General features: G+C 38.3%; 1 protein-coding gene across 14 annotated transcripts in view; it reads right to left on the reverse strand.

Annotated features, from left to right (window-relative positions):
- Positions 1 to 931: 931 nt before the first annotated feature.
- TPCN2 (two pore segment channel 2) overlaps positions 932 to 18,466 on the reverse strand; it is a 79,994-nt gene continuing 62,459 nt past the window's right edge. For 8 of the 14 annotated variants that reach the window (XR_003257376.1, XR_003257368.1, XR_003257366.1 and 5 more), the window contains one exon: positions 16,382 to 16,857. The gene's annotated coding sequence lies outside the window, so the exon portion shown is untranslated. Of the gene's footprint in view, positions 5,931 to 9,874; positions 9,908 to 13,541; positions 13,600 to 13,721; positions 13,862 to 16,381; positions 16,858 to 18,466 lie in introns of those variants that run through there. The other 6 variants (XR_003257367.1, XR_003257365.1, XR_003257363.1 and 3 more) reach the window with 6 other exon arrangements.

Raw genomic sequence — 18,466 nt, forward strand, 5'->3', positions numbered from 1 at the left:
AAAAAAAACAACAAACAAACAAAATCCCAGATGAATTTCATGTCCTGGAGTGGGAGGACTATATCTTTTCAAAGAAAAATATGGGCAGTGATTTTTTTTTTTAGCCTGGGTAAAACAATGTATTTTTCTCTAGCCTTGTTCTTGGAAGAGGCTAAACTGTTCTGGCTGAAACTTTCTGAAGAGAATTCAGCCTGAAGCAGACACCCAATGCAACATGGAAAATTCTAGCTTGAACAGCTACTTTGAAAGAGTTTTGAACAGCTGAAAATAGGGCCTTAGAACTGGAAGTGCTTGGCAGTCTTATTAAAAGATGGTGTTACTAGCCCTGCCTATGCCAAGAGTCCAAGGGCCACACCAGAAGGTCATCCACTTCGGTGACAATCAAGCATGAAACAAATGCATTTTATGAAGTTACTCAGGGTTTCTGCTGGTATAAGTGTGACAAGGCTTCTGCCCTTGAATTGTCCTACAGTCCAATGACTTGATGAATCTAGCTATAGAGATTCTAACAATATTTGTCCATTCCCTTGAGCTGTGCCTTAGTGTATGAACCAGGGTAGCAGTGCTAGCCAGTTGCAAGATTTCCCCTGAGCCTTACTTTGCAGTGCGGCAGTTCATTGTAAGCAGTTGGCGGAGAAGCCACGGGGCCCCCAGCTGTTCAGATTCCTTCTGCGAGAGTCAACATAATTGTATCCCTACTTGTGTCTTCAGATTCTCCACTCTGGAGTTTGCTGTAATGGACCTACCTAAAGTAATTAGACCACCTGTTGCATCGCCAGATCCATTTAAGGGAGTCCTACTGCAGTTGGGTTTACATGGTTTGACAGTAATTGTTTAAGTGGATGCCATTGTAATGACACTGCAAAATAAAACTGTAGATTTATTTTAATCAATAAATATAATTACATGCTCATCAGAGCATGAGCTTATCTGTAATTAGTTCTCCATATTATAATGCAGTCCATAATGCCAACTTTGTGCACGTTACAGAATGTCAGACAGCAATTACATTTGCACAGGACAGGATATTTACAATCAGTTGTGCTTTTACAGGTCAGAAAGTCTGAGCCCTGGAAAAAAAAAATCACAGAGTATCAATTGCGGAACTTAAAAACGGCTATGTGGTTTGGGAGGAAATTCTCTTTATTGGTTACACTGGTAGCACTGGTACCAGGAGAATGGCCACTGTAAATTAACACAGTCCTAATATACATCAACACAAATATCATTTTGCAACCTCAGTTACTTAAGCTGCTAAACCTAGCCATTTTTCATTCAGAACTATAAAAGACTGAAGAGCATAACAAAGCGGAAAAGGCACATACCCACACACATATCTGTTTATGCTTATAGCCAAACGTATATAACATTGATTTTACACAGAAGGAAATTCAGACATGAGCCGTTATGATAACCTCCCTAAGGTAGTCACAAAATTAGAAATAGTACTGACGTACTGAGTCATACTTTTGTTCCAATCTTTGGCTAAAACCAAACCAAAACATAACTCTATAAACACAAACATGCGGTTAAAATTTCATAGTAACAGTTCAGCATTCATACATCATATGGGCCCATGTTTGTTTGCCTGTTATTTTATATAAATATATATTTATATATAGCATTTTATATGTATAGCTGTATTTATAGACATTTGTATTCAAGAAACCATGTCACACAAAAGAAAATCTTTCTCAGTAACAGTGGAATATTAAAGAGGGTTTTTTTTAACTGCATTACAGCTGGCTTATAAGCTTCTGTAATTACATCTGCTTTTAGTACTGACCCAACAGGGCAAAGCTAGTTGTTGCTTATAACAGCAGCACAGTACCGAACACAGTTTGAGACAAAATCTACCATTTTTTCCATCAGCGGATTTACAAAAACTTGCTTTTCAAAAAATAGAGCAGGGGTTCTTTGGGATAATGCCTTAAAGCAGAAAGTGTTATATTCAATAGGTTTTATTGCCATTTCAATCACTGTGTAGCATATTAATCCTATAAATTAATAAACATATACAGAATATATTTAGTTGTAATGGATTTTCATCTATATAATTACAATTAATTTTATACTAGTAAGGAATTTTAAAATCACAGTATTTTTCTATTGTTTTTCCATTTCTCCCTATATACCTTTGTTTCTTGTCCTGAAGTCCCCATATTGCAGTCTTCATTCACATTATCCATAGTTCTAAACAGCTGTTAAGCACATGCTTATCTTTACATACATGCTTAAGGACAAACAAAATCAGTAGGGCATAAGTACCYGCTTAAAACCAACCTGAAACTGAATGAATTTTAACAGACTCTAGAGTGATTTCCAGCCAATCCTCTAAACTCCCATTGAAATACAGACTTTGGGATGGATCCTACATAAGTATGAGTACTTGACACGAAGCAGGTATTCTCCAAAGTTTTTCTTTCACTTCACTGCCTTGTAAACAGAAAATAACTTGTGAGGACAGGCACTACCCAGCTTTTCAATTTTTAAAAAAATATTTTAACCTTATTTATTATTATGTTTATACAGTATTTTCCTCAAGGGAAAAAAAATATGGTTAAATCAAGAGTACAAGAGGACAAATCAATCAGTGGCACCACCCCGCAGGACCACGGAATGCTACACATCCGTGCCGGACCCCCACGCTCCAGATGCCCCTTTTGGGGTCCCAGAGCAGCCCCCAGCAGCCATTTTGCAGCCAGGAGGGCTCCCCGAACCCGCTCTGCTCCCCATGACGTGAGAGCGAGAGCCCGGGCCCACCTCGGCTGCTCACCATCACGGTGCGCATGGACAACGCGCGACGATGGCAGGGCAGGGCGCACTGCTGCATGGCCAACGCGGCCGGTTTGCCGAGGTGACGCCATACAGCACCCTGCAGAGACATGATGCCCGACCCAAGACTTGACGTGGTTTCCTTGAAGGAAACTGAGGGGGTCCCGTTACCTCTCTCTGTTCAGACATCCACAGCAGCATGGCAGGAAACACTGATAGACACCTCTATGTCATACCACGACCAGCTTTCACAGGGCCTAGCTTTCGATTATCTCCATGAAAAGAGAACAGGCATATCCTTAAGAGAAAAAAGAAAATCCTCATTTCCCTTATACTTTGCACATTCAAAAAGGGATAGCCCTAATTTCACAGTGGCTGTGCAAACAGTATGGCCTCCCATTTTGAAACAGTCTGGTAGCACTGGATAAAAACAGGATATATCCACAGAAATTAAACAAGACACTATTAAAATTACCTTGAATGCATACAGAGTTTAATAGGCAACAAGGTCTTTTATGAAGGGCATTTGAATCATCCAAATAAATTCTGTAGTCAAAATAAATATATTTTTATTAAATTGAATATAGGGGGCTCAAAACTTTAATGTTCTAATAAATTCTTCAGTGCCCCAGCCAATTTTGCCTGTATAGGATGCAGAGCAATATTACGCCAAACATTAACCACACCATTCCTAAAATCAGAGTGAAATCCTTGTAACCCACGTAAGGCCAAAATTAAAGGATTTAAACAGACAAATATGAACAGAACTGGCCCACTGACAGATTGTTCTACATATTTGCCCAATGCTGACTTTTGGGACAGCGGTTGTCCACAGGATATATACCCACCATTCACTACTCCTACAAATCAGCAAGTTCATCCACTACCAGCCCTCTTTTTCCCCCCGCCAAAGGTCATTAAGGAGAGCAGTGAGGGTACCTCATGCACTATAGCATTCTGACGATTCCCTCCCATCAGCCCTACAAACATTGCTACAGAGGTCAATGCAAATCTGGCCTGTATAAGAGTAAGGTCTATAACAAGACCATGATCTCTTACTTGCATGGAAAATGTGAGCTGCTCTTCTGCAGGGATAAAGGAATCAAAGATATGAATCCCATATCAGCATCAGCTGGAGATAACACTGAATGTCAAAGGCATTAATCCACACTTCACCTGTACCAATCCTCTTTATATCCACATTTTTAAATGTTTAGTATGAATATGACTGTCAAATATAAATAAAAAACAATAACTGAAAGGATGACAATAGAAGATTTGGGTTTTTTCCAAAGGAGCTATCAGTTTATCTACAAACTTTGTTTTCCTCACAGAAATGCATACAACAGCTAAGAATAGCGAAGATCAACTGAAAGAAGAAAAATTGGTCAAGTGTTTCTATTTTTCCAGTTACTTATCATCAAAGGTATGTCTGCACATCAAGTAAACAACATTTCACTTTCCCTTTGTGGTCTGGTGGGGCTGAGGAGCAAAAAAAAGGGCAGAATCATCATTAGAAAAATAGGAACCACAGAAACTGATGGGGGGGTAGTTAAGTCTACATTTAATTTAATTTACTGTTAACTGGCTGGATTTCAGGCCAATAATGTGCATCTTCAGACACCATGGACTGTTTTGTAGACCAGTCATCCACCATAAATAAAATCTGAGGCTGAGATCAACTGACTTGACATTTACCCTGTTTTGCAGCATAAACACATACCACCTCTCATGCCTGAGTTTTAGGAGGCTTCAAAAGACAGAATGGTAAGAGCTGATTAACAGTTACTAATGAGACAGCCTGTAGGAGTGAGTCATGAGTGGGCAAGAAACTCTTTATGGGAATGCTATGTTTTTTTACCTAGGCTGAACTCTGATATCATTATATGAGCTATCAAGAGATAAAGAAGCCAGTTTATGAAGTGGCAGCCTTCACTTTTACATGACATAGAAAATTATCAACCCAGCCAGGACTTTTTTTTTTTTAAGGTGACTGAGCCAAGGACACTGCATTTCAATTTTGTTTCTCAGGCAAGGCTATATGATTTTTCCTACTTTTACTGCAGAAAAATGGAGTTCTTAAAAGCAGAGGTTAAACTGAGCTTTATATGCAGTAAGATTTTGGATGTTTGACTTAGTGTAATATCCATTTCAAAGCAGACAGTCCATTTGGAGCCACCCATCTCATTCTGCAAGGTGGCTTAACCAAAAAATCCTAAGTCACTATGGCCTTCGGCAAGTAGTCAAATCCTTTAGTGTCCTATTAGCTGCTTATAAAAGACAAGGAAAGGAGACTACCCTGTAGGGGTTTAAGATTAAAAACCTCACTGCATGCCATGCTGCCATGTGCCCCCACCCCTCTGCACTACTGAAACTCAGCTAGAGTCAGCCAGACACTCGCTGATGCACCGATCTGTTTTTCATGGAACAGATCGTTCCAGTGACTAATTCACTGATGCTGTCCAGCTAATTCTATTGCCCAAACATGTCACTTGACAAGAAATGCAAATATTCATCGTATTATAGTTGGTTAAAATGTTCAGTCACTTTCAGATACAATTGACTAGGAGCAACCACAAGAGGAACTCAGCAACAAATCAGCCAGCAGGGTAAAATCCCACTCCTTCTGCAAGTCTGTAGTGTGACACATGGATGCTGAGCAGGGCCAGTAATCTTCATATTCATTCAGGGGCTCTCAGTTGTTGCATACAGCAGGCTCTGCAGCTGACACCTTAACATGCAGATCAGCAGCTTGTCCAGCAGGCTGTAAGCCATCACATTTCACTTACCAAGACTGTGCCACTGGCAGTCTTGGACTGCCCAATAATAGGATTCCTTCCAGCTTTGTCCAGATCATTTAATTGGCAGAAGTCCACAAGCCTGTTCCCAGCAACAAATTCATGCCCTAGTTTGATAGGAAGTTATTTGACTCAATCAGTTGTCATGAATTTTTTTTTCTTTCCCCCTCTGTCAGCATGAGGCCTTCTGAAGAATCGTCATTGAACTGTAGTCTCAACAGGTCATTTCTCTCTCATCAGATCCCAAGGTAAAATCTGCTCCAGCTCCATTTACCTTGTCCAGTTCTTTCCATTGTCAATTCAAATCTGAACAAGCCTTTTGAAGTCTCCTAGTCCACTTTTGTCTTGTCAGGAAACCTTCGGGACAGTTTATAATCTATATAAGCACTGAGACAGGACCATAAAATGAATCGTATTAATATAATTACGACCAGTAAAATCATCAAAAGGACTGATTCCATATTTAAGCTAGAATAATGAGGTAATGTGAAAAAAATACACTGGGAGATCTAATTATATAATGCAGTATTCAGTGCTGTGTGGCCAGCCCAGCAATTCCTGTAACATTCCAATCAAAGTGATCTCACTAGCATGTGAGAGAAGAGTCCAGCTGACAGATTTGGGACATGTAACGTACTATTTAGTCAAGAGGCCCCATGTGCTATTCATAAAGAATTAACAACTTTTATACTGACAATGACAGTATTGTCAGAAGACCTTTGGAAGGGAAAAAAACTCCATAAACTCCGTCTCTGAAGTTGGACTTTTTTTTTTTGCCCCTTTTTTCCAATGCTGATGTAATCTCCAAACATCTCCAGCAGCAGCTGCTCAGCGAAACCAGGCACCTTCTCCCTAGTCCCTTTCAGCAGCACACGCAGCACTTTCCAGCTCCCTCAAGACAATCAGGGCCTTTCTTTCACCAATTAGCTATCACTTCAAGAGCCCTGCGCTGTCCAACGAGCTCTTAAGAATGGTCTGTGCAGGAAACAACACTGGAGGGGCTTTTTTTTTGCCTAGACAAATTAAAAGGGGAAGAAGGGAGGGAGGAAAAAAAAGCACAACAAAACAAATCAGAACACAGAAGCTGTCTAAAATGCATCGCTCAATTAGTACATCGACAAATGCAGAAATGTCCTCAAGAGCCAGTGCTAGAGCAAGGCGCACACAAAAAACGCTCATACTTTCTTTAGGAGATAGTTTGTTTAGTCCAGTATGTTAAACAGGTTTCATAGAAAGAAGGGCTCTTGTTACAGCAAGTCTCTGCGTTATACAAACTAAAAGGGAAAGAAACTCCTGGAAGATTAAGGTCTATTTCCTTATTTGGCGGTCCAAATGTAAAGCAGCACTATTTGAAGTAGACATTATAGGAAAGAACTTGGTTTAGCTCACTTTAAATTTAGACGGATTGATGAAATGAGTAATTACTGGAACTGCTAAGATCTTTTTGAACCAGACTCAACTAGCAAGCTCCTTGCCCCAGAAACTGTGCTTTCCATCTAACAGAGAGATTAAAGTCTGATTCAGAGCCTGAAATCTCCGTGAAATTTGCATTCTTTTTCCTTTAAAATCAGGGAATAGGTACAGTAACACCTTGAGGTCCCAGTTGATGCCAAGTCCCCATTGGAACAATGACAAACTTTAGGACCCAGTTCAGGAAGGGAACACTTAAAAGGAACTTAAATAAATGTTTAAGTAATGCCTTGACTGGGCCTGGATTTAAGCAATCGGAACTGGACAAGCAGAGCTGTGAAGGCAAAAAACAAGAAGGGGCAGCAGTAAGAGAAATGACTTGGACAAAGTCCAAGTAATAGCACAGTGTCAGGACTGTTTCCCTGATTTTTCAAGACTGCATTATACCAAACTGCGTATCAAAATTCTGAGTCTCAAAACTCTTCCAGGACCATTTTCTAGTCACAATTGTTCCAACTGGGGTAATCTTGTGAGCTTCAACACATTGTCTTTTAGGACAACACAAATACACTTATAATACCAGAAAAAAAATCTTCATCTATTCCCTAAATTGTATTGACTGTATATTGGAAGCAAAGCTCCAGGCTTTGTAAACAATTTAATGGCATGGCAAAGCAAATACTCTAAAGGGCTTCGGGAATTTGTTTGCGCTAATGGGTGCTCTTAACTACCATAGGGATTTTTTAATGGAGTTAGAAAGTGTCAGAACTGATCAGATTGCTTAAAAGGAAAGTCTGATGTATTACCCTATGTGCATTTATGAAGGAATGTGAATCAACTCAAATTCCTCTGCATGGGAAAGCTCAACCAAGGGATGAATACACACAATCAGGATTAAGAAGGATTCTTTGTGGAGGTGCACCGAACAATGACTGTCTTTTTATACCTACAGACTTCAAAAGATGTTGCATTTAAAGGGACTACTCCTTCAGCTAGTTTAGATTTTGCTGAAAAATGCAGGAGGCTGGAAAGAACAAATATATACATGCATTTTTTTATATTTATTTATTTATTTATTTATTTATTTTGCTAGGGCCACCTCCAGTTATAGAAAGAAAGGATGAAAGAGATGCAAAAAGGTCTTTCAGCTTGCCCTAAAGCAAGATCAACTATGTCATTCCTGACAGCTGTTTCTCTAACCTGTTCTTTAAAAGACCCACATCCACACAGATGAGAAGAAAGGAAATCTTCGTCTCATCTGAAAGCAAAAGAAACAGTCTGACAAATTGTTCAGTGGCTCTATCAGTACAGCCACTATAAACCTACAGTCAGTCAGTGGTCTACATTACATTCTTGCTTGGGCAACTGGTGCACTTTGTGACTGCAAATAGGTAACACATGGTTGAAGCAATGATACCTGCCTTTGTTCAGAACAGCACAAATCTGTACCTCTGGAGGTCTGTCTTGGCCACATCTAAAAACACATGTTTTGTGACAATCATATCCCTTTACCTCAGTGCAATCCTGCTGTCCATACTCTAGCAGATTTGCTGAAAACCAGCAGCAGGATTTTACTGAGCTCAACATTAGCTAGTGGGACTGTCGTGAAACACAGCATATCCCATACCTTGGCCATGAGGTTCAGTTCAACTTGCTAGCGGCCAGAAGTCTGGTAGTTAGGCAGGGGCAACTGAGGAGCGAAGCGATGCTCTCATTCCAGGGGCATCCCCTCCACAGGCACACAAGTGCCATCACCTGTGCCATCCCCAGCAGTCCCCGAGAGGCATCAAAGCCGGAAGGGAGACAGTGCAGCCCCCGCGCCTGGCGCAGGACTCTCTTCGGGGCAGGCTGACCGGGTGGGCTGCCACTCCCGCTGCCCATCAACAGCTGCTCTACGGCTCCCTATGCCACGGCTGGCACCTCGGCACTCCTCGTATGCACCACATTTACTCGCACAAAGGAATACTGCATTGAATACTGCATTTCAATTGCTGAAGATGGGAGGATAGTACTTTTCTACCTAGTTTTCAGTTTTTAGGACAGATTTACTTATGCAAAAAAAGTAATGGTATAACATAAGCAAGAAGATTCTATGTGCCAGACGAAAACATTCTGCAGCTAGATTGCAGAAAACAGAGTTTAATGTGGATAGCTGTTCTTCCCACCTTTGTAAAGTATTTTGAGACTCACTAAGGAAAAGGACTATTTATAGCCTATCTATTAATCACTATTAACTGGATTTTCCCAAACGAATCTTTCCAAGCAACAGATGTTCCTAATGCCTGGCATTGTTTTTAATGATTTACCTTTTCAAAGAATGTACACTGTATCGCGTATAAAAACATCCTCTCTCTGTTCAGAGTTTATTTTGTTAAAATCATTTTTCAACTAATTATCTCTTTAGAGAATAAAGACATGATAGAACAGTATTCTTGATGGGTGGTATTTTCTTATTAACACGTGTTTTCTGATAGCCAATATCATTACACTCTCCTGCTGTAACCATTTATTAAAATTCTCTAATTCAAAACTATTTCCAAGACAAATTCAGTATTTATTCTGAAGTAATATTCTCCTTTTAAATTATCATCAGGTAATTAATTGTCCTGATAATCAGTGCCCACTGAAGGGTAACTTAGCAAACAGATTACATATTATGCATGTAAAAATGTAAAACAAAAGATTTCACATCTGATTTTCAAGTTCTAATTATAAGGCTGTCTACTTCCTAAAATACCATTATCTTCCTAAAATTATTTTAAAATATCCAGTGAAATTACAAGCAATAAGGAGGCAATACAACAATCTCATAACATCTGCTGTAATCATCAGTTTGAAATATATCTCAAAATATAAATAAACTAGAATTAGAAAATAGGTTATTTGACTTACTGTATTTGCCAGGTATCCAAGAGTCAGGACACCTACAAAGGAAAACGGCAAAGAGTTGCAGGTGTCAGCATGGCTAACAAGAAGTTTCCAGTTCATTTGGGGGGCAGGGCCAGCACTTMTCTCTCAAAATCATGTGCCTGCTATAGTTATCAGAGTTAAAAAGGCACCTTGTTCCAGTTTACATTTGTGAACCCTCCTGAACAAGCATTCTATATCACACTGAAAATAAAACAGCACTTAAAAAGAGCCAGATCAAGGTATTCATTCACAGCTTTGAATGTCATATTTTGTCCTCTAAAGTCAATTCTCGCTTCAAATTACTCATGATTATATGCACTTATCAAGATCGTTCAGCATTACTTTGAGTCAAAGAAAAGTACAAACACCTGCCCCATGGCTTTCCACTGCAAAGTCCCCAGCAAACATACTCATCCCACTACAGTAAGTTCGATACACCCATTTCCATGACCATGCAAAACAACGATAGAAATAAGAAACTTGAATTATACATATTTATTGTCTCAAGAGTAACTTCAGTGAAAAAAACAGATGTGCTTGTAGAACTCGAGCCCATCCTCAAGGCCTCACAGTCAAAAGTGAGATAAAAACAAACATTAAAAAAAGAAAAGCGTATAGGAGAAACAATAATAAAAGTGGGTGAAGAGACTAGGAGAAAAWAAAATGAAACTCACAAATCTGTCTTAAAAGTGATTACCTAAAGAGATCTGCATTTAAAGACAAAGACTTGCGGAGACCTTTGCAGTTGTCACTGCACTGTCAGCTCCATGTGCTGCTGCATGCTACAATGCTCAGTAGGGGACATCTTATTTCCCTTCCTTTTTAGAACTTTTTTTCCATGAGTATGATTAGAATAGGATCTAGAAGCAGCAGAATATACTGTGTATATGCCATGATATTTAATCACATCAATGAATTTAAAGAAAAGTAATATCCATAAAGTCCACATCATGGTGAAGGAGCATAGAAATACAAAAAATACCTAGTTACTCAAAGGAAAATAAGCCTCAGATAAATATTGAGAATTTATGTTACAAAGGTCAAAATAGCTTGTTATCAAGCAATTGTTATGTCCATTTTCCTCTTTAGTTGTCAGAGAAAGTATACACCTTGCCTAAGTTTTCACAGACAAGTTAGCTATGTAATTTTAGTGCTTGAAAAGATACTCTGGATTTTTGTTGGTGAAATTAAGGAGTATTACTGAATTCAGGTGGACAGAATGGATCTAGTCCTAAATCCTCATTTCACCAATGCTCTGCTTCTACCAGTGGATAACTTTTTTTTTTTCCCCACTGAATTCATGGCATGACACGTCAAGCTAGTCAAGAGTTTTATTATTACTATTTTTTGACAAAATAGTGTTTCAACTGAAATGCCAGTTTGTCAAAACCAGAAATCTGACAAAACATGTACCAGCTTGTATGAAATATTTGTCAGGAGCTGTTTTTCAGATCCATAAAATTTATGATCAAAAGAAAACAGAAAGACAGATCAACTTCTTCAAAACATTAGACAGTCAAGACACTCATGCATAAATACACAGTCTGAGTCTCTTGACAAGTGCTGTTGCCACCTATCTTTGGGCTATTCCTGGGTCTCTCCTGACTTTGAAACCTTACTTTCTTCTCACTGTGCCCAAAACCAGACTGGAACCTTAAGAAATGTCATGAGATGGAAAACCCAGATCCCTCTCATCTGTAACTACATGTCTTCTGCAGATTGTGCGCTTGTGGAAGGGGCTGCTACATGCTACATTTCCTCTAGCTTAACTCCAAGAATGCTCCTTCTGCTCCCTACCAAAAAGGAGAACAGGTCAAAACCTGATTTTTATTTACAATTAAATCTGGGTTTCCCATTCATCATTTATTTTGACAGCATAAGCCAGTACCGACAGGAATGAACCATGTCACAACTGCAATTTCCATACAAGGTCTAGTATGTGACAGACTTAACTACTGAATATGTATGTAATGTTTCTAAAATCCACTATAGGCAAAATGTGCCTTGGCAAACTACAGATCATGGAGAGAACTTGAATATGATATCATGCCACCCATAAAATGTAGTTATTGAAAAAATTGCTATCTTCTATTAGTGATGGAAGGTTAATATTTCACATGCCACACTGGCACAACTCCTAACCTTTTTTTTCTATTTAAAAGTGAAATTACATTATTTGAAATACTTGTTATAAAGCTTTACCCATAAATTAATGGGGTCTTGAAAACTTTGAAGATAGACGATCAAAAATATGGTTGCATTCAACAAGGTCCTTATTAAATACGTTTAATTTTAAGAAAAAATTCTAAGCTATTTAAAGCCATGTGAGTAATAATGAATTATCAGATCTACCACTACCACACTAATCAAAAAAAGTGTAGGATTGCATGGCTTAGGCTTCATACTTTGACTTTCCTTAATCATTTGTTTTCTTAAACCTCATTTCTGATAGTTACAGAACACTAAACTTACAATAAACACAGACTGATCTGACTATGATTTTGGAAGTTTCCATATTCCAATCTGAACTTTACATCAGAGGCTTTGTGGCCAGACCCAAGTAGGGCATTCAGCAAACTATATTGTTTGTTTTGAACAAATTTTTCATTCTATCCTGCTTATTTTTAAAGTCTCTTTGCACACAAAAAGAAGGAAAGCTGGGGCAAAGAAAGAAAGAAAAGAGTCCATTTGAAAAAATTACACTGCTAGATTACAAGAGTTGAAAGCTGGTATGTAACTTTGCTCCGGGTGATCAAACTGCTAATCAGGAATGCTGTCGGGAACAGAATGGAATTCCAAATAAATTAGCCATGTCCAAGAAGCCAATACAACACAGGATTAAGGCTCACAAAGAAAACAAATTTATTCAGCCTACTTTATCGGAATTCTTAATAATGTGTACTAGTTTTTCTCATCACAGTCTCAGCTCTTCCACTGGAACAGTGTGGAGAAGGAAAAATGAGTCACACTTCATAAATCATCCTGTACTTGTAAAGACACCTAAAAATGTTATATAGAGCAACACACACACACTACAATTATATATAAGTACATACGCACATCACAGTTATAGCAGAAACGTGCATATCTATTTCTTCAAATTTATTTTCAAGGCACCTGCCCAAAGAAAAGGTGCCACACACGTCTATGAAAATGTACAAAGCTCAAGAAAAAGGTTAAAACTGTACTGGTTTACCCACCAAAATGAACCTTGATATTGTAGTATATAAATCACTGAGTTAAGTAATCAACTATTAAAAAAAAAAATCTCTTTCCTATAAGATCATGCCATGCTTCACATTTATTAAGTATAAAAGAAAAATTCTTATGTCGACATATTGCAGCAAGGAATACTGTGGCTGAGGTACTGTCTGCAACTCAAATCTATATTCTATTTTTGAGTCTGAAAGGTTCCCAGAGAGACTTTTCAGAATCATTTATGCCAAAATCACAGAAACACTTAAACATGTCCTTAAGTTTCTGCAGTTCCTTGAATTAGGATTTTTTTAAATCAGAACCTTTTCCCCATCTACAAAACAGAGGTGATAGTAGACTCTTATCTATACGGTCAGTTGAAAATAAAGCTTCTTTTTGAAGCATTTGGATTCTTAAAAAAAAAAAAGAGAGAGAGAGAGAAAAAGGACTCACATCCAGGCATGCTTAGCAAAACCATCTTGCAAGAGAATTGTATATGTCATCTTGACTGCTGAAAAAAATCAAAAATATATTTTAACCTCAAACCATTTACTATCTAATAAACATGTATTCACTGAAAAAAAACAGAATGGATGCAATACTGCTAGCATTTCCACAACTCTGCACTGGTACCTTGAGACTCCTGTGGGTGTGTGCATGGAGTTCTCATAATGAAATTCGTTGAGTAAACCGCAAGATGAGTGCGAGTGTTACAGATTCATGTCTCTGGTGGTTCCCAGACATGACATTGCCCAGCTTTCCAGATGACCAAACTGTACAAGCAATTTGACATACATGGTTAGAGTGTTAGGTATTTTCTAAAGACTTTGTCACAGATAAGGGGGACTCTCCAAAAGTCACCAGTTGTACCTCTTCCCCTTTCCATAATGAAACAAATTAAATGCCATTTACTATTATTACTGTATGCAGAATCTTATTCAAGTGCTAAAAAACCAATTTATATCAAACTGTGACTTAGTATAAGATTCACTGTTAAGTGGTTTTTCCTCCCTCTAAGAAGATATTTGTACAAGCAGGGAAAGAAAAACATTCATCTCTAAACCATCTTCTCTGGAAATGCATCTCCATAGGGTGAGGGCCAAATTATGCAAGTTCTTTGTTGCATTCTTGGGACATGTCACTGGAAGGGATCTGTTTACACCCCAATGCCTCCACTGGAGGCACATAAATAACCATTCGATTTGAGTGAAATGTTTTAGAGGAAATACAAACCATTTTGTTTTCTCTGCAAAATAAACCAAAAAGGCAACATTGTGCAACCAAAATTTTTCATAAAGCCCAAGGAAAAGTGTTTATTTTAATTTTCAAAAGGGTCTCTAAATAAGAAACAAACAGATTTGTATTAATAACAACTTAAAGAAATATGTTGGTTTAAGAGAGAGCAGAAGAGAGATTTTTCCAGCTAAAACAACTTGCCAGTTTTGGTAAAAATTCACAAATAGCTTCACAGTTGGAAATCACATTTGTGGCAAATAAAGTATTGGTCTAAAAAAACGTTACTCCGTTCTACCTTGATCTGGCAAACAGTTGTGTATATGCTCTATCTTAATAGGACTATTCATGTGCTCAAGCTAAGCACACGTGTGAGTGCTTGCAGAATCGGGGTGGATTTCTACATTTCCAGAATGCAGATGTTGGATTTCTGAGTGGAGGAGGGAGGATGATAACTGGCAATGAGCAGCATCAGTCCACTTACCCTCTCACGGCTGCTCACAGGCCAAGGAGACATATTCTGGGTTAAAATATTAAATATCTGGCTTTACAAAATAATGCCGTAAATTACAGTTTGATCAGCAAACACACTCTTCTGCAACCCTAAAAACAGCATGCTTAAATTTAAGATTTAAGAATTTTCCTTTTAAAATTCTCAAAATAAAGCAAGTAGGTGAAAGGTAACTGTATCACTTTACAGACACAAGCTACCCTCTGATTACAACTAATTAAGATATTCAGCAGCCTTAAAACAATACCTTTTTTTAATCAATGAACCCAGACGGTATTCACAGCTTTTTGCGATGACAAATGCCCTTTGAAAGAGTTAATAGGCAAAGGTTTGTACTGGCAATGAATAGGGCTACCTTTAATTGATCCAAGAGCCTTAGAGAGCAGTCTTATAGCATGGTGATGTATTTGGGTTGCAAATAGGCCAAAATAAGCATAAAGAAAATCTGTAAGACCATGAGACCTTTCATTTTTCACTGGGCGGGGGAGAACTGCTGGGGAAAATGGGACAACTATGATGGAGTTATCTTTGTGCTTAGGCACTTAAAATAGATAAAAAGGCAGAAATTTTGAGGGAAAGAGAGGAAGTGATCAGGCCATAATTCTGAGAATAAATGTCAGGATGCATGAAAATGTACAAAACAAGGATTCTTCAGAAAGAAAGAAATAAAGAAGAGGAGATGACCTAATGGTATAAAGAAACATTGATTAAAGAAATACCCTGAGGGCAAAAGATATTCCATCAGCTTTAACAAACACTGCATGGCCTGCATTCCCTCTCAACTTCTTAAGTGAGAAAAAAAAAGTCTAGAGAAGAGGCAGTCACATGGATCCATTTATAATTTTTCCCCTCATTCTTTGTTCATCCTTTACATGTTTTTGTTCAAGATGCACAGGAAGTTTGCACACAAGAAGTGCCTCACAAAATTAAACAAGGAAGAGTTCATATCAAACATTCTCCTTTGAGTAGCCCAAAAAGAAACAAGAAATCATTTTCATAAGCAAAATAAAATCCGTTTTCCCCTATTTTTTTCTGAGACTTTTATATATTAATATTACCTAATAATTATGAAGAAACTAGTCTGTCCATAGTCAAACTAACCTTTCATTATAATCCCAGTTTTGGCAGAATCCTTCCTCATTTAGGAAAAGCTAAACCGATTTCTTTGAACTTTCACACGTGCAAACTTTATGCCAAGGCAGAATTTTTCTGGAAAGTCTGTGACAAATCAGAAAAGGAAATTCCTAGGCTAAAACTCTTTTAAGATGGAATTACTGTGTAAGTACATTATCAGTAACTTAGAGGGGGGAAAAAATCAAATAGAAGGTTGCTGGGGTCTGAGTGGGGGGTTTTTTGTTTGTTTTTTGTTTCTTTTTAAGGCAGATAGAGGAAGAGCTACAAAAATGTTGACATTGCTCCTTAAAAACAAAAAAGAAGAGCAATAAAGTATCCCACTCCTGTATATGAGCCCAGATGTGTATTTATGTTAGGAAAGGTAAATCAAGTCCACTTTCAATTTGGAATAGAAAATGGTTAAGCTGTTCTTAACTTTTTCTCATCTGTTCATCCTACAGTCATGGACATGTCCTCTTCTAACAGCAACTGAATAGAAGAAAAATATATTATGGAAGTCTTTAATGCAGGTCTGGTTAAAAACTAAGGAAACACTGAAGTTAACTCTTCAAAACAGAGAGCCAAGATAAGATACTTCAAACAACATCACACTCCCATTATGAATATTTACCTCCTACACGGAGTTTTCCCCTGCAGTACAAAGTTCTCAGTAACAGAGCAGATAAAAATTTTCTGTCATAACTTCAAGCATTTTTAAGTGATTATTCTAAGCCCACATCACTGAGCATCACGGAAATACAACCGTACCAAAGTAAATCCCAGCTGCACCCTGCAACAGACCCTGACTTTAAGGCAGAAACATCACCAGACAATCAAGAGAACTGGGACATGTGGACAGTGACAACACGTTCAGGACAGCATATACTGGGCTGCGGCGAACCTCGCTTCATTCTGTGTAGAGAGATACAAAATACTGTGCTGTGTTTTGGGTTGTTTTCATTTAAAAATTTTCTTTGAGAAAGTCTTCTCCTTCTTCTATTCACTATCATTTTAGACTGTTAGAAGTTACTGAACCATCTTCCTTCCTTTGTAATTCAGAAGCCAGAATATTTCCTTCCACTGTACCAGGTTATGTGTAAATTCCTAGCTATCAAGAGTTTTCTAAAAGAAAAGTTAGGTTGTACAAAATATCGATTCTTTAAAGGACACTGAGTTCTTGAGGAACTCTAAGCTCAACTGCTTTTTGTGCAGAGGATGCTAGATGGACTTTTTTTCCCCCAAACATGCTGAAGCACCATCATTTGAGGAAACAGAAAACATTCACATCACAAAATAACTTTGTCTGGTAATGCACTGTTTTACAGAAAAAAATAGGCCAAATTCTGTTATCACACTTTTAGCTGGTAGGGCTCAGGAAACACAACCAGTACCTCCCCCAAAGGATACAGTTATCAAACTGCAGGCAGAGTAGCTCCATCAAGGCTCACAGGATAGATAAGACTCACTTACAAGTACAGAGAAAGCATGGGTGGTTGACTGGATAAGAGGTATCATTTCATCACTCATGACAAGAGTCACGAGACCCAAACCGTAAAACTCGGCCACTGCACCAGTCCCACAGTAGCCACTGGGAGCTTGGAGACAGCTATGAAAGAAAATCACTAAAAGAGGACAGGTAAAACTCTGGGACATGAAGGAAGGAACTAAGAAGAGTTGTATGAGAAAGTAAATCAGAAAATGGGAAACAGTTACTTAAAAGATATATGTTATATTCTCTTATGTTCCACTAAACTGACTCTGATCACAACAGCAGTTTCAACAGTGAAGCTTTCCCCAACGCATGGTACAATCAGCCTATTAGCATGACTCTATGTTATTCAAGATCACACTTCTGCTGCTGTCCTTGTAGGCAATCTACAGAAAAAGAGCCAATATTCAAATTCTGTTTAGGTGCATTCAATTTCACTGAAGAACATGCTGAGACGGAAGAATGCTTCTATGGCAAATACCAGCAAAATCTGAGCTATTTTCTTAAATCAAGCCTAAAGTGTGTCTGTAGGTCAGGTTACACAGCAGCAAAACACCTCCCCTCTGGAATCGTGTGTGGGAGCTGTTTAAAAAGGGCACGCCAAAAGAAAACTACCAGGAGGGCCAGAAAGTGAACATGATTGCAGACTGCTATAAATACACAGGAGACAGGTATATTCCCAAAGCTGTCAAACTAAAATTTTGAGCTCAGCGAATAAGCAGTGCCACACATTGCTTGCATATTACTGGACATACCTGCATAATACAGTCTAATTGCATTGCTCCTCTGCACAGCAATTTGACTGACATTATCATTAAATTCACTGTGTGCATTAAGTTCCCTCTCCAGGCTCAACCTTACCACCAACACAAAATACATGAGTATCTTACATACTTATATATGAACTTATCTTTGATCAAGAAAATACATTTTCCACTTTTCTGATGAAGAATTGAGGGATAGAAAGCCCGAGTAGAAACAAACCCAGATTTTCCAAGCAACATCTACTTCACAGCTGCCTCATAAAATTAA

This window comes from Apteryx rowi, unplaced genomic scaffold (genome assembly GCF_003343035.1).
Source record: "Apteryx rowi isolate R43461 unplaced genomic scaffold, aptRow1 scaffold_81, whole genome shotgun sequence".
NCBI lineage: Eukaryota > Metazoa > Chordata > Aves > Apterygiformes > Apterygidae > Apteryx > Apteryx rowi.